This window comes from Lipotes vexillifer, unplaced genomic scaffold (genome assembly GCF_000442215.2).
Source record: "Lipotes vexillifer unplaced genomic scaffold, Lipotes_vexillifer_v1.1 scaffold391, whole genome shotgun sequence".
In the NCBI taxonomy this organism is placed as follows: Eukaryota; Metazoa; Chordata; class Mammalia; order Artiodactyla; family Lipotidae; genus Lipotes; species Lipotes vexillifer.
Window position 1 is genome coordinate 291,041 of NW_006786248.1, and position 17,095 is coordinate 308,135.

The window sequence follows — 17,095 nt, forward strand, 5'->3', positions numbered from 1 at the left end:
TGACTTTGTTACTGAGTTATGAGGTGGGGAGGGTGAGAATATTTAATTAAAAATATAAAAATAACAAAGATCTATATCAGAGATTCTGAGTGACATTTAGTCAATATAATCAGTTATCAAAAATAAAGGTTTGGGCTTCCCTGGTGGCACAGTGATTGAGAGTCTGCCTGCCGATGCAGGGGACACGGGTTCATGCCCTGGTCCAGGAAGATCCCACATGCCACGGAGCGGCTGGGCCCATGAGCCATGGCCGCTGAGCCTGCGCATCTGGAGACTGTGCTCCGCAACAAGAGAGGCCACAGAAGTGAGAGGCCCACATACAGCAAAACTAACTAACTAACTAAATAAATAAATAAATAAATAAAGGTTTTATAAGCTACAAAGAACCAAGCTTAAGATTCAAGAAAGCAGCTGATATCAGGCAGCTCTGAAGTAATAGGAAGATAGATGACGTTTGGTATCTCCACAAAAGAGGAAGCAATATAGACTCAAACAAATCAGGTAAAAGAAAGCTCATTCAAATCAATTAAAAGTTCAGGAAGCATATATTCCGTTTTCTATCCTGTCTCTGCTATCATGAAATAGAAATGTATACTAGGAAAAGCTTTTCATAAGTGATGACATTTGGAAATAAATTTTTTTTATTTTATTACAAAATCTTGAGAACCAGGACAAAGCAATTGTTGGTGTAGTTAGGAAAGTAATTTGATTCACAATCCTTATTTTTGCCTGATTTCAAATACTGACACTATCAATGGTTTGAGCGGGAAATTTAATAGCCAGATATGTTTCCTTTACCTTGAATTCATAGTTCACATTGTGGGATTGATACTGGTATCACTTCTGTCAACTGATGTATCAGTAAATAACACATGAGGAATCATTTAATAACCAGAAGAGGTGTTGGTATTTAATGTGTATCATTTTTATTTGCAAACTAAACTAAGTAAAACAGTAGATTTGTATCCTCACACTTATAAATGTAAAAATAACTATCATAATGAAAATAATCATAAACATTGTAAATGATGGCTTACAATAATAAAATTCTTGGAAATAGAAGGAACCCATTCATAGACCTTATTTGAAAGTGTCTGGGAAAAGAAAATAAATAATGCATGGATATAAAAGGAAAGAACCAAATTTCTCTAACATTTCTCTTGCTCTAGAAAAATGTAACTAGAATTATATGTAAGAACATTTGATGAACCCAAAAAACCTGGACGCAAAATACTTTCTAGCTATGTTACCTTGGAGAAATTAATTAGTCTTCCTGAGCTTTAGTTGTGTCTGGTACAGAATGATAATAATCCTCATCTCCTAATGAGAGATTACATTAAAGTACTTGCAATCTAATAGGTACTAACTTTCCCTATTCCACTCTCCCTCTTTGCTCCTTTGTGGAAATGTATCAAGATCACAGTAGAAAAAAGGCACAAAGTCCAATTGTGTAGGCCACAGACATTTATTTTTCCCTTAATTGGTTCCCAAATTGGTATTGCTCTACAATTTGGTTGAGGACAACAGTTGATAGAAGATGCCCTGACTGAAGGGAGCTTTCATATGACGTTGGTTCTGGAGTCAGCCCCACATAACACAGGATATTTTTATCCCACAGCTTTGTGTCCCAGGCATGGGCACATCTATGCCTCCTAATTGACTCCAGGAAGGCTGGGAGCTGAGCAAATTGGCTAGAGGAGAGGAGCCTGGTTCCCTTCTTCTCCTGCCCACTGGCTGGCTGAACTTCTCCAGGGCCTCACCAGCCTTTCTTTTCTCTACGTGGCACTAACGACGGCTAAGGGACTAATAAGCACATCCAGACGAATGACTAATAATTTCTCTACTATCAGCTCTCACTTATCACAACCAGATCATTTGACCTTCAAATTATCTCCAAGAAAACGTCCCTTCTGAATATTTATTGACATTTCAACAACTCTTCTTAATTAAGTACTTTATAGGAATGAACAAGATCGTTGTTTACTCTAGTCCAGTAGAAGCGTGAAGAGTCAAAACAGCACCATTTCTGCTCTGTAGAAGATGTCGAGAAGAACTTCACCAAGAAGGCTTTATTGTGCTTCAGATGGGCTCCTCATTCACCCAGCTGGCATTGAGTGTGCTCCTGGATTCTGGGCAAGTGAAAAAATACATTTGCTGACCTTGAGGAGACAGACATGCAAAACGGTAATATACAAAGAAAAGTATCTCACGGAGGGCACAGTGGAGAATAGGAGGAACATCTAAATCAGCCTCGTAGAATCAAAGGTGGGACAGAGGAGATGGTGCATGAGCTGGGCTTTGAGGCAAGGTTTGCATGGCTGCAAAACTGGGAGAATGCCTTGTGTCATGGCACTGCAGTGTGACAGAGGAAAGATCAGTCCTTTGTTTCTAATGTAAGCTTTCTGAGTAGTGAAGTAATCCTTTTCCTACAGAGAAGCCTCTATGGTGGTTTCACTCTTTAATGTAACACATGAATCTTCAGAATATCAGAGGCTCCCACTTTCATACTTTGATTTTAAATAAATCAAAATAATTTAATTATTTGTACATTTATTATTTCAAGTATTTCAAGCTGTTTATGACAGGTTGTCTGCATTCACTGTTGTATGTCATTGGCCTCCATTTGAATTGTTATGCTGTGCGATTCTTATTTCACTAGTAAAGCATATACATTGCTACTTTGGCTGTCACCTGAGCAATGATAATAAAGGGCTCCATGTATTAAATTTTTACGTACATTATCTCATTAAATAATATACACTAATGATTAATTTTAGTTATGGTTATTTTAAAATCTCTGTAAGCCCCTTTGTCAGCAAAAGAAAAATATTAAAAATTTAGCTGCTTTTCCAGAAACAGACTCACAGACATAGAGAATATACTTGTGGTTGCCAAGGGGAAGGGGAGGTGGGGGAGGGAAGAATTGGGAGTTTGGGATTAGCAGATCCAAACTATTATAAGTAGGATAGTTAAACAACAAGGTCCAACTGTTTAGCACAGGGAACTATATTTAATATCCTGTGATAAACCATGATGGAAAGGAATATGAAAAAGAATATATATGCATAACTGAACCAGTTTGTTATACAGCAGAAATTAACACAACATTGTAAATCAACTATACTTCAATACATTTTTTTTAATTTGCTGTTTTTCTTTATGTGAACTTTAATTTTTTGAAAAAAGATTTCCTTTGAATTGAACCAATAATTCTATTTAGGTTTTGTATGATCTATAAATATATCGTTAATAAAAATAGTTTCCTTAACATTCATCATACTATGTACCTATGTGTTTCATGTTTTCAATAATTAATGAATAAAAATTTTATTTAAAAGATGTTTTTATGAAAATGATTGAAGAATCAATATATATAAAGAATAAACCAATTCAGATGCATAGAGACATTTTTTTGATACAGTCCTGGGAGTCAAGTGGTAATAGAATTTAAAGGTCATTTTCCACACACCTACCCAGGGCAAGTCACCTCTTTTAAAGCTGATTTGAACAAAAGGGTAGAAGAAAAAATCACCTCCCTGGGAGTGGAAGAGATGGCAAGGTGGATGTGCCATATAGAGTCTGTGAATCGGCTGACACCCTCAGTGACACATGGATGTTTTCCCTTGACTTGTTCTCTTCCCCTCCCCTATCACTTCTCCAAGCCTGGCCATGTGAGTGGGAAGGGAACAACTGCACACACCAACATGGCCTGGATATATAAACGGTTCTGCATCCTCATGGCCTTCTGACTGACTAATGTCAGACTCTTCTCACCACTGTTTGCGACTGGAGAATATGTAAATTACTTAACATTCTTCCTCAGGATAAATATTAACATTGCATCTTCAGTGACAAAAATGAAAACTTTTAAACCAGAAAACAAAGATAAAAAGAATATTCTTGGATTTTGCTAACAATGAATAGTTTAAGGCAGAATTTTCCCCTGGATTTAAATTTTTTTAATGTTATTGTTTTGTAATTATAATGTAATAACTAAATTCTATTTTATCTTGTGCATAACTATCTAGCATGGATGCTTTTCTTAAACAGAAATTCATTTTATCAGCTCTGCTTTAATAGGAAAGTATATTAGCTTCTGTTCACCAGTGAATATTAAGGATTAGGAATACAATTTTTGAAACAATGGTGTAGCTCTGTTGAAAATCACCAACTTTATTTTCCAGTTGCCTGAATTTCAGAATTAGTTGACATGAATTGAAAGAAGGACCACAATGTACGCTGCTGGTGGGAATGTAAAGTGGTGCAGCCACTGTGGACAACAGTAAGGAGATATTTCAAAAATCTAGAAATAGAACTACCATATGACCCAGAAATCCCACTCCTGGGTATATATCCAAGAAAAACAAAAACACTAACTCGAAAAGATACATGCACCCCAAATGTTCATAACAGCACTATTTACAATAGCCAAGATGTGGAAGCAACCTAAGTCTCTCAACAGAAGAATGGATAAAGAAGCTGTTGTATATATACACAAGCCATAAAAAGAATGAAATTTTGCCATTTGCAAGAACATGGATGGACTTGGAGGGTATCATGCTAAGTGAAATAAGTCAGAGAGAGAAAGACAAGTACTGCATGATATCACTTATGTGTGAAATCTAAAAAATACAACAAAATAGTGAGTATAACAAAAAAGAAGCAGACACAGATATAGAGAACAAACTAGTGGTTACCAGTGGGGAGAGGGAAGGGGGAGGGGCAATATAGGAGTAGGGGATTAAGAGGTATAAACTAGTATGTATAAAATAAGCTACAAGGATATATTGTATAACATGGGGAATGTAGCCAATTTTTTTTTTTTTTTTTTTCGGTATGTGGGCCCCTCACTGTTGTGGCCTCTCCCACTGTGGAGCACAGGCTCCAGATGCGCAGGCCCAGTGGCCATGGCTCACGGGCCCAGCCTCTCTGCAGCATGTGGGATCTTCTCGTACCGAAGCACGAACTCGTGTCCCCTGCATCGGCAGGCGGACTCTCAACCACTGCGCCACCAGGGAAGCCCAGCCAATATTTTATAATGGAGTATAACCTTTAAAAATTGTGAATCGCTATATTGTACACCTGTAACTTACATAATATTGTACATCAATTATACTTCAATTTTAAAAAATTAATAAATAAATAAAAGAAGGACCACAAAACAAAATAGAACAAAAATCTGTTATGAGTAACAGATTGGGATTATATTCCTTTAAAGATTTTCTTGTTCTCGTCTAGGGCTCGTTGTCCCTCCAAGCAGAACCAGAGACAGGCATTCAGGTTTAGCTGATATTCTCAGAATATCAGGATATCTCAGGATATATCAGAATTCTCAGGATATTCTCAGGTGAAGGGAAATCCCAGCATAGACTGGTTTCTGTCCCATCCTAGCAGTGTCTTTGCCTGCCTGTCAGTCAATGACCCAGGTCTGCGGGGACATGCCTCCTCTTTGGAAGAGGGCGGTTCCCCAGAGACTGTGAGGGGCAGTGGGCCCAGCTGTCCAAACACACCAGCTGCTCAGGCAGCCACATGGAGGGGGCAAGTGGATCCCTGTGGAGCTGTGTTAGATGCCCTCCCAGAACTGACCTCCAGGTGGCCCCATGGCCTCTCTAAATTGCGCTATTGACATCTTGGGAAGCGGAGACCTCCCTGGTTTGGTTTTCCTGTAGAAGCTCTCCCTAAAGGGGTGCCGTTTGGCAGGTAAACCACACACAGTGCCAGAACTTTCCCACAGAGACGTCAAGCCTTCCAGATTTTGGTAATGCACAGGTGAGAATAAATTAACACTGCTGAGTAAAAAGAGAATGACCCCAAAAAGGAGAATTGTTCATCAGTAACAACAACAAGGGGACTCTGTGGGTTCCCGAGTCACAGAAAACATCCTCATTTGCTGAGAAGAGGTCTCCCACCTGCTGTGCTGTGACACCCTAAATAAAGCTGTAACCATCTGAGTGGGGAGGAAGCAGAGGCCTGCTGCCCGACAGCCCAAGGTCTGCAAGTGTGGGGGGGACAAAGGGACTTGTGTCGGTGCTAACCTGGGCAGTCTCTCTCCTTTCCCTCAATGCGGGAAGAGCCAAAAAGCAAATGCTGTTGGATGCTGCCTCTCCAGGAGCTTTCCCGCTGCCTTCTGCCTCCCACTGTTTTACAAGCCACCAGTGATCCGGAGCGAGATTTGAGGAGCAGCTTCCTGGGGCTGCTGCTTTAGTCTCATGTTGCAATACAGCAGAGAAGCATTCTGGGCCTCCGAAGCAATGTCCCATTCAGTTGCAAAGAGGTCCAAAAGCAGTTAAAAAATCATCACTGGATATTCTTCTCTAAGCTGGGTGCTGTGCCTGGCGCTTTCATAGGCATGTTTATTGTTTTCTCACATCCTTAAAAGAGTTATAGGACAGCAGCATTATTAGCTCCACTGACAAGTGAAAATTCTACGGCCGTGTCACCAAAGTGACCTAAGTTGAAGACCTGAGAGAATGCTGGTCTAAATTGAATTAGATGGTGCTTGTGGGTTAAAGGTGATTAATTTACTAATGAACTTATTTGTTCATAGGTAGTTAGAAAGCAGAGAAGAGGGGAACCTAGGCCAGTCTAAAGGGGAAAGGGAGATGCCCTTGTTTGTAACTCTTGTAGTATCGTTGACCATTAGGAAGGATTCTGAATGTCTGAACAGGTACCCCTGCTTTATGGCTAAAGGAGTAAAGGAGTCTTACCTCGAGGCAGCAAGGATTTTGGGGAAAATATATGTAAGTATATATAAAGATATCTATACTCACACTAAGTCTGGAGGAGTGACTGCCACCTGCCCAGGAACTCACTGCACCTGCTGTGCATCTGTGTCACAGCCAAGAAACCTTGAGCTTAGGAAACCTCCCTCTTATAAGAGGCCCAAGGAAACCTACTTCATCTTATTACCACACCCAGGAGATGAACATGCCCTCTGCCTTCCAAGGCTGCCACCAGACCCGTAAAAACCCCACGGCAACCAGCCTCCACCAGGCATCATCTGGCCCTGTTAGACATGCAAACTCCAGGGCCCGCCCCTCCAGCCTCCACATGAGACTCTCTGGGGAAGGTTTAACGGGCCAGCAGGTGATTCCTTGAGAAGTTGGACTCTACCTCAGCGACCCCTTGTTTCTGATTAAGTTACGTGCTGCTGTGTAGGTGGCAGAGTGCTTTAAGGCCCAGGAGGTGCTGATGTACAGTGCACCCTGCACATCCACGGGCTGTTGATCAAATTTGCGGGTATGTAGGTCAGACTGTACCACGCCATTTACATAAGGAACTCGAGTACCCGCGGCCATGGGTATCCGCAGGGATGGGCGTGGAGAGGCTGTTCTGGGACCAGTCTTCCACAGATGCTGAGGGACACCTGTATCTGCTGATGGGAGGTATCCTCCAGCTGACCCACATACCCTGGATTGCAAAGCGTTTTCTTAACTATGTAGTCCTCGAGATAATTTTATTACAGTGATCTCATTGATGTAAAATCTCTCATTTTCTTTTAATTTCACACAATTATAACATTGAAAATGCAGATGACAGTTTTGACATTCACAAAAATGTAGTTTTAATTAGCGTGTTGATTGCTTGATCTAATAAGCCAGATGCCTAAATATCATGAAAGGTCACATAGAACAAATCTTCAGTTTTCATCTTTCAGTATTCTAATTTTATTGAATTAGACGTGATTTTATTTAGTTGCTTTAGAAGTTGATTTTATTTAGCTCTCCACCCTAACTTTTAAAAATTTTATTCTTTAGAATAATTATGGAAATTCAAATCTCATAAAAGGAAGAAAAAAATAAGATTATGCAAGTCCTCCCCATATCTGCTTTCATTCCTTTTCCTTTCCTAGTATCAAACATTTATGATAAAAGCTCAGTGTATAAAAATATTGTAACATATTGATATAAGGAAGAGTTCTTTGCTTGATGCAAATTATTAAGAAGACAAGTTTAAACAGAGTTTCATTTAGAAAGTGATTTTAACAAAACTATCATTCTAAGGAGGTTAGAGCACCATGTCCAGTTAGCTGAACTTTCCACAATCTAACTTAAAATTAAAATGTCATCGACACTCCCTGTACTTCCATTCAATAAGTGTGGCAATGGAATTAAATTAAGATGGGTACTTATTCTTGGGCAAATACAGTCTGAGCTATACCCAAACTGGGTTCACTAAACATCTCCTCAGTCTTGCTCTATCATGCTAGAAAAAATAAAAGCTAATGGGGAAATTAATGTGAAAATTGAGATTCAACTTAAGTTCATATTAGAACAATTTCCAATTGTCTTCTGTAAAGTGAATCTTGTTGTATTATTAATTATGGAATGTTTCATGTCTTCGAATCCCAAGGGTTTGGTCATCTTGTAACCTTTTCTTCTTCATGCCTATAGCTTGCAGTTCTTCTGTAGTAATTGATCTCACTTTCTGCTCTGTCTTGAATTAGCAAGTAAAATGTTAAGTTTCTCTGATTGGATCTTATCTCCTTAACACAATATAAGAACACCCTCAATTGAAAAGAAACTTGATTTTAATCATTTAATCAATATTATAGCCTTCTGTAATACAAATAATCACCCACATTTTTAAAGTGTAATTTTGTATGTGTTGATTAATAACCACAGTCAGACCCATCTGTCTTAGAGTTACTACCTCACAGGCTGAGTTCTGCCAAAGCAAAGTACTTGATGTTATTTGCCCAGAATCTTGCATTGGCATAGGTAGGAACTGAGTGGCAACATTTTTCCATTTATCTTTGTTATCTGATGTGAACAGCTGTTCAGAGTATTCCCTTATAATTCTTTATATTTCTGTAAGGTCAGTAGTGATGTCTTCTGTCAACTGAAACCTACTATTGAGCCCCTCTAGCAAATTTTAAATTTCTATCATACTTTTCAACTTCAGAATATATATTTGGTTACCTTTATAATTTCTAACTCTTTATTGGCATTCTTTATTATTCAATTATTGTTTTCATACCTTTATGTAATTCTGTAAACATAGTTTTCTTTAGTTCTGTGAGCATTTTATGAGTTGTTTTTAAGTCTTCATCTGTTAAGTTCAACATCCTGGCCCCCTCAAAGGCAGTTTATAGGGCCTATTTTATTTCTTGTGTATAGTCCACACTTTCCTATCTCTTTGCATGTCTCATCATAATTTTTTGTTGAAAACTGGAAATTGTATATAATATATTGTAGCAACTCTGGATAATGATACATACCCTACCCTTTCTGAGGTTTGTAGTTTGGGGTCATTTTGTAGTTTGTTTGGTCATTTTGTTTAATGATTTTTTGGGGACAAATTCTGTGAAGTTTGTTTTGCCCACAGTATGCAGTCTCTGATGTCTTTCCTCAGGATTTCCCTCTTATTTTTATCTTTTAGCCTGGCTTTCTAGAGGTCACATCCTGAGTGTACTTTAACTACTTTTTAGTCAAAGTTGTGCTTAAGCCCTTTTAACCAGGTACGTTTTTAACTTTTACTATTTGAGGAACTTACTGTTCGTGTCCTCCCCTCATCTCACATACCTCCAGAGACTAGCAGTTCTGAGGTTATATCCCCAGTTGCTCCAGAGAGAGTGTAGCCTTGGGTATATGCAGTCTTCTGATCACTAGAGATGAATGGAATTGTATTTCTAAGCCTGGCTTCCCGTGAGCTGCTCCAGGTCCAAGCAGCTTATTTTTACACCAGTGTTTGATCACAGGTTGTTTTACCCCCCTGGAGCCTTTAAGAGTAAAGGACTTTTACTGATGGATGTACAGGTGGCTTGAAGAATATTTTGAAGTCTGCATCACAGTGTGAGATTTTGTCTGTATAGCTTTGCTTTCACCATTTGGCTTGGGTTCTGTCCATCCGTATTTTTCTCTTTTTTTACTTAAAAAATTTTTTTTCTTTCTTCATAATTATTTTTTATTTTAATAAATTTATTTTATTTTACCTTATTTCATTTTATTTTATTTTATCCTCTTTCTTTCTTTATCTTTTTTTCTTCCTTTCTTTCTTTCTTTCTTTCTTTCTTTCATCTATCTTCTTTTTCTTTCTTCCTTTCTTTCTTTCTTTCTTTCTTTCTTTCTTCTTTCTTCTTTCTTTCTTCCTTTCTTTCTTTCTTCTTCCTTCCTTCCTTCCTTCCTTCCTTCCTTCCTTTCTTTCTTTCTTTCTTTCTTTCTTTCTTCTTTCTTCTTTCTTTCTTCCTTTCTTTCTTTCTTCTTCCTTCCTTCCTTCCTTCCTTCCTTCCTTCCTTTCTTTCTTTCTTTCTTTCTTTCTTTCTTCTTTCTTCTTTCTTTCTTCCTTTCTTTCTTTCTTCTTCCTTCCTTCCTTCCTTCCTTCCTTCCTTCCTTTCTTTCTTTCTTTCTTTCTTTCTTTCTTTCTTGCTTTCTTATTTTTCTCCCTCTTATTCTGAGCCATGTGGATGAAAGGCTCTTGGTACTTCAGCCAAGAGTCAGTGCTGTGCCTCAGAGGTGGGAGAGCCAACATCAGGACACTGGTCCACAAGAGACCACCCAGCTCCACGTAATATCAAATGGCAAAAATCTCCCAGATATCTCCATCTCAACACCAACACCCAGCTTCACTCAACGACCAGAAAGCTACAGTGCTGGATACTCTGTCAAACAACTAGCAAGACAGGAACACAACCCCACCCATTAGCACAAAGGCTGCCTAAAATCATAATAAGGCCGCAGACACCCCAAAACACACTAACAGATGTGAACCTGTGCACCAGAAAGACAAGATCCAGCCTCATCCACCAGAACACAGGCACTAGTCCCATCCACCAGGAAGCCTACACAACCCACTGAACCAACATTAGCCACTGGGGACAGACACCATAAACAACGGGAACTACGAAACTGCAGCCTACAAAAAGGAGACTCCAAAAACAGTAAGATAAGCAAGATGAGAAGACAGAAAAACAGCAGAAGAAGGAACAAGATAAAAACCCACCAGACCTAAAAAATGAACAAGAAATAGGCAGTCTACCTGAAAAAGAATTCAGAATAATGATAGTAAAGATGATCCAAAATCTTGGAAATAGAGTAGAGAAAATGCAAGAAACATTTAACAAGGACCTAGAAGAACTAAAGATGAAACAAACAACGATGAACAACACAATAAATGAAATGAAAAATACTCAACAAGGGATCAATAGCAGAATAACTGAGGCAGAAGAACGGATAAGTGACCTGGAAGATAAAATAGTGGAAATAACTACTGCAGAGCCGAATAAAGAAAAAAGAATGAAAAGAACTGAGGACAGTCCCAGAGACCTCTGGGACAACATTAAATGCACCAACATTCGAATTATAGGGTCCCAGAAGAAGAAGAGATAAAGAAAGGGACTGAGAAAATATTTGAAGAGATTATAGTTGAAAACTTCTTTAATATGGGAAAGGAAATAGTTAATCAAGTCCAGGAAGCACAGAGAGTCCCATACAGGATAAATCCAAGGAGAAACATGCCAAGACACATATTAATCAAACTGTCAAAAACTAAATACAAAGAAAACATATTAAGAGCAGCACGGGGAAAACAACAAATAACATACAAGGGAATCCCCATAAGGTTAACAGCTGACCTTTCAGCAGAAACTCTGCAAGCCAGAAGGGACTGGCAGGACATATTTAAAGTGATGAAGGAGAAAAAACTACAAACAAAGATTACTCTACCCAGCAAGGATCTCATTCAGATTTAATGGAAAATTAAAACCTTTGCAGAAAAGCAAAAGCTGAGAGAGTTCAGCACCACCAAACCAGCTTTACAACAAATGCTAAAGGAACTTCACTAGCAAGAAACACAAGACAAGGAAAAGACCTACAATAACAAACCCAAAACAATTAAGAAAATGGGAATAGGAACATACGTATCAATAATTACCTGAAATGTAAATAGATTAAATGCTCCCACCAAAAGACACAGACTGGCTGAATAGATACAAAATAAAACCCATATATATGTTGTTTACAAGAGATGTACTTCAGACCTAGAGACACATACAGACTGAATGTGAGGGGATGAAAAAAGATATTCCAAGCAATGGAAACCAAAAGAAAGCTGGATTAGCAATTCTCATATCAGACAATTAGACTTTAAAATAAAGACCATCAGAAGAGACAAAGAAGAAAACTACATAATGATCAAGGGATTGATGCAAGAAGAGGATATAACAATTGTAAATACATATGCACCCAACATAGGAGCACCTCAATACATATGGCAAATACTAACAGCCATAAAAGGGGAAATTGACAGTGACACATTTATAGTAGGGGACTTTAACACCCCACTTTCACCAATGGACTGATCATCCAAAATGAAAATAAATAAGGAAACACAAACTTTAAATGATACATTAAACAAGGTGGACTTAATTGATATTTATAGGACATTCCATCCAAAAACAACAGAATACACATTTTTCTCAAGTGCTCATGGAACATTCTCCAGGATAGATCATATCTTGGGCTGCAAATCAAGGCTTGGTAAATTTAAGAAAATTGAAATTGTATCAAGTATCTTTTCTGACCACAATGCTATGAGACTAGATATCAACTACAGGAATATATCCGTAAAAAATACAAATACATGGAGGCTAAACAAAACACTACTTAATAATGAAGTGGTCACTGAAGAAATCAGAGAGGAAATCAAAACATACCTAGAAAAAAATGACAATGGAGACACAACAACCTAAAACCTATGGGATGCAGCAAAAGCAGTTCTAAGAGGGAAGTTTATAGCAATAAAATCCTACCTTAAGAAACAGGAAACATCTCTAATAAACAACCTAACTTTGCACCTAAAGCAATTAGACAAAGAAGAACAAAAAAACCACTAAGTTAGCAGAAGGAAAGAAATCATCAAAATCAAGTCAGAAATAAATGAAAAAAAAAACGAAGGAAATGATAGCAAAGATCAATAAAACTAAAGCTGGTTCTTTGAGAAGCTAAAAAAAATTGATAAACAATTAGCCAGACTCATCAAGAAGAAAAGGGAGAAGACTCAAATCAATAGAATTAGAAATGAAAAAGGAGAAGTAACAACTGACACTGGAGAAATACAAAAGCTCATAAGAGATTACTACAAGCAACTCTATGCCAATAAAATGGACAACCTGCAAGAAATAGACAAATTCTTAGAAATGCACAACTGCTAAGACTGAATCAGGAAGAAATAGAAAATATGAACAGGACAATCAAAAGCACTGAAATTGAAACTGTGATTAAAAATCTTCCAACAAACAAAAGCCCAGGACCAGATGGCTTCACAGGTGAATTCTATCAAACATTTAGAGAAGAGCTAACACCTATCCTTCTCAAACTCTTCCAAAATATAGCAGAGGGAGGAACACTCCCACATTCCTTCTATGAGGCTACCATCACCTTGATACCAAAACCAGACAAGGATGTCACAAAGAAAGAAAAGTACAGGCCAATATCACTGATGAACATAGATGCAAAAATCCTCAACAAAATACTAGCAAACAGAATCCAACAGCACATTAAAAGGGTCATACACCATGTCAAGTGGGATTTATTCCAGGAATGCAAGGATTCTTCAATATATGCAAATCTGTCAACGTGATACACCATTATTAACAAATTGAAGGAGAAAAACCATATGATCATCTCAATAGATGCAGAGAAAGCTTTTGACAAAATTCAACAACCATTTATGATACAAACCCTGCAGAAAGTAGGCATAGAGGGAACTTTCCTCAACATAATAAAGGCTATATATAACAAACCCACAGCCAACATCGTCCTCAATGGTGAAAAACTGAAAGCATTTCCACTAAGATCAGGAACAAGAAAAGGTTGCCCACTCTCACCACTCTTATTCAACATAGTTTTGGAAGTTTTAGCCACAGCAATCAGAGAAGAAAAGGAAATAAAAGGAATCCAAATTGGAAAAGAAGTAAAGCTGTCACTCTTTGCAGATGAAATGATACTTCACATAGAGAAGCCTAAAGATGCTACCAGAAAATTATTAGAGCTACTCAATGAATTCAGTAAAGTAGCAGGATAAAAAAATTAATGCACAGAAATCTCTGGCATTCCGATACACTAATGATGAAAAATCTGAAAGTGAAATCAAGAAAACACTCCCATTTACCATTGCAACAAAAAGAATAAAATATCTAGGAATAAACCTACCTAAGGAGTCAAAAGACCTGTATGCAGAAAATTATAAGACACTGATGAAAGAAATTAAAGATGATACAAACAGATGGAGAGATATACCATGTTCTTGGATTGGAAGAATCAACATTGTGAAAATGACTCTACTTCCCAAAGCAATCTATAGATTCAATGCAATCCCTATCAAACTACCACTGGCATTTTTCACAGAACTAGAACAAAAAATTTCACAATTTGTATGGAAACACAAAAGACCCCGAAGAGCCAAATCAATCTTGAGAATGAAAAACGGAGCTGGAGGAATCTGGCTCCCTGACTTCAGACTATACTACAAAGCTACAGTAATCAAGACAGTATAGTACTGACACAAAAACAGAAAGATCAGTGGAATAAGATAGAAAGCCCAGAGATAAACCCATGCACATATGGTCACCTTATCTTTGATAAAGGAGGCAGGAATGTACAGTGGAGAAAGGACAGCATCTTCAGTAAGTGGTGCTGGGAAAATTGGACAGCTACATGTAAAAGTATGAGATTAAATCACTCCCTAACACCATACACAAAAGTAAGCTCAAAATGGACTAAAGACCTAAATGTAAGGCCAGAAACTATCAATCTCTTAGAGGAAAACATAGGCAGAACACTCTATGACATAAATCACAGCAAGATCCTTCTTGACCCACCTCCTAGAGAAATGGAAATAAAAACAATAATAAACAGATGGGACCTCATGAAACTTCAAAGCTTTTGCACAGCAAAGGAAACTTTAAATAAGAGCAAAAGACAGCCCTCAGAATGGGAGAAAATATTTGCAAATGAAGCAACTGACAAAGGATTAATCTCCAAAATTTACAAGCAGCTCATACAGCTCAATAACAAAAAAAAAAAAACCAAAAAATCCAATCCAAAAATGGGCAGAAGACCTAAATAGACATTTCTCCAAAGAAGATATACAGATTGCCAACAAACACATGAAGGAATGCTCAACATCATTAATCATTAGAGAAATGCAAATCAAAACTACAATGAGATATTATCTCACAGTGGTCAGAATGGCCATCATCAAAAAATCTGGAAACAATAAATGCTGGAGAGGGTGTGGAGAAAAGGGAACACTCTTGCACTGCTGGTGGGAATGTGAATTGGTACAGCCACTATGGAGAGCAGTATGGAGGTTCCTTAAAAACTATAAAAAGAACTACTGAATGACCCAGAAATCCCACTACTGGGCATATACCCTGAGAAAACCATAATTCAAAAAGAGTCATGTACCAAAATGTCCATTGCAGCTCTATTTACAATAACCAGGAGATGGAAGCAACCTAAGTGTCCATATCATCAGATGAATGGATAAAGAAGAAGTGGCACATATATACAATGGAATATTACTCAGCCATAAAAAGAAACAAAATTGAGTTATTTGCAGTGAGGTGGATGGACATAGAGTCTGTCATACAGAGTGAAGTAAGTCAGAAAGAGAAAGACAAATACTGTATACTAACACATATATATGGAATCTAAGAAAAAAAAATGTCATGAAGAACCTAGGGGTAAGATGGGAATAAAGACACAGACCTACTAGAGAATGGACTTGAGGATATGGGGAGGGGGAAGGGTAAGCTGTGACAAAATGAGAGAGTGGCATGGTCGTATATATATATACTACCAAACATAAAATAGATAGCTAGTGGGAAGTAGCTGCATAGCACAGGGAGATCAGCTTGGTGCTTTGTGACCACCTAGAGGGGTGGGATAAGGAGGGTGTGAGGGAGGGAGGCACAAGAGTGAAGAGATATGGGAACATATGTATATGTATAAGTGATTCACTTTGTTATAAAACAGAAACTAACATACCATTGTAAAGCAATTATACTCCAATAAAGATGTACAAAAAAATTTAAAAAAACAATTAAAGAAAAAGAAAATGTGTAGAAGTGTAGTCTCAAATGGCCATTTTTCTTTGATTTGTAAGTTATTAAATAGACCTTAAAAAATTCAGTATTTGCCACTCTAAGATTGGTTTGAAAAGAATTGGTTTTACTCAGAGCAATATATTTGTGTATAAGTTTTTGAAATCAGGTAATTTATTCTGAAATTGATTTTTAAAGAGTCCACTCAAATACTCATATTTCCATTTTTCCTTAATTCTATGAAAAATTAATTGATATTTAGTAGATACGATATCCTAACCAAGGCATCTATTAAAACTGATTTTTCGAAAAGCTAGCGCCTTTTTTTTTTCTTTTTCTTTTTAAACCACGATTAAGTGGAATTTTATGTTTTTCCTAGGGAGTGTGTAATTTTTTTCTGCCCCTCTGTGCCTACCGTGAGCACCACTCGTAACACATGATGAGAACGTCTTGGTGGGACAGGATGTGAGGACACTGGCATGATGAATTCGTAATGAGTGGGACTTGAGTTCAAGGGATGGGTGATGAGGACTTGAAGATCTCTTTCACATCCACCACAGTAGTTGCTTCATTACAGCCACTCCTCTGCACAGCTTTTATTTTGGCATGAATGACTGCAATTGAAAAATCGATATGTGTTATTGAAGTTTTGGAGAAAAATATGGATGTTTTATCCCTGCCAACTCCTCAGTCTCTCTTAAAGAATCACTCCTGTAATTATGGTCATGTCCAAGCTGCCCGAATGCAGGCAAAAATGCCCACAAAAACAAAACAAAACAAAACAATACCAGCTCAACAATCGGTACAAAAACTCTTCATTTCAACATTATTTACTTCATTCCAGGCACATTTGCATATATACCTGCTTTCAGAATTTTTGCACTTAAGAATTGTATCAAGTAAATAAGAGTGCATAAACATCATAAAAGATGAAAGAATACTGTGATACATTCTTTGGCAAAATAGGATGGTACAGATTTTTGTCAAAAAATACTGTGAAATTCTTACAGTTAAAAGACTAGCTGGATGAAAATACTGTATTTTCTTTTT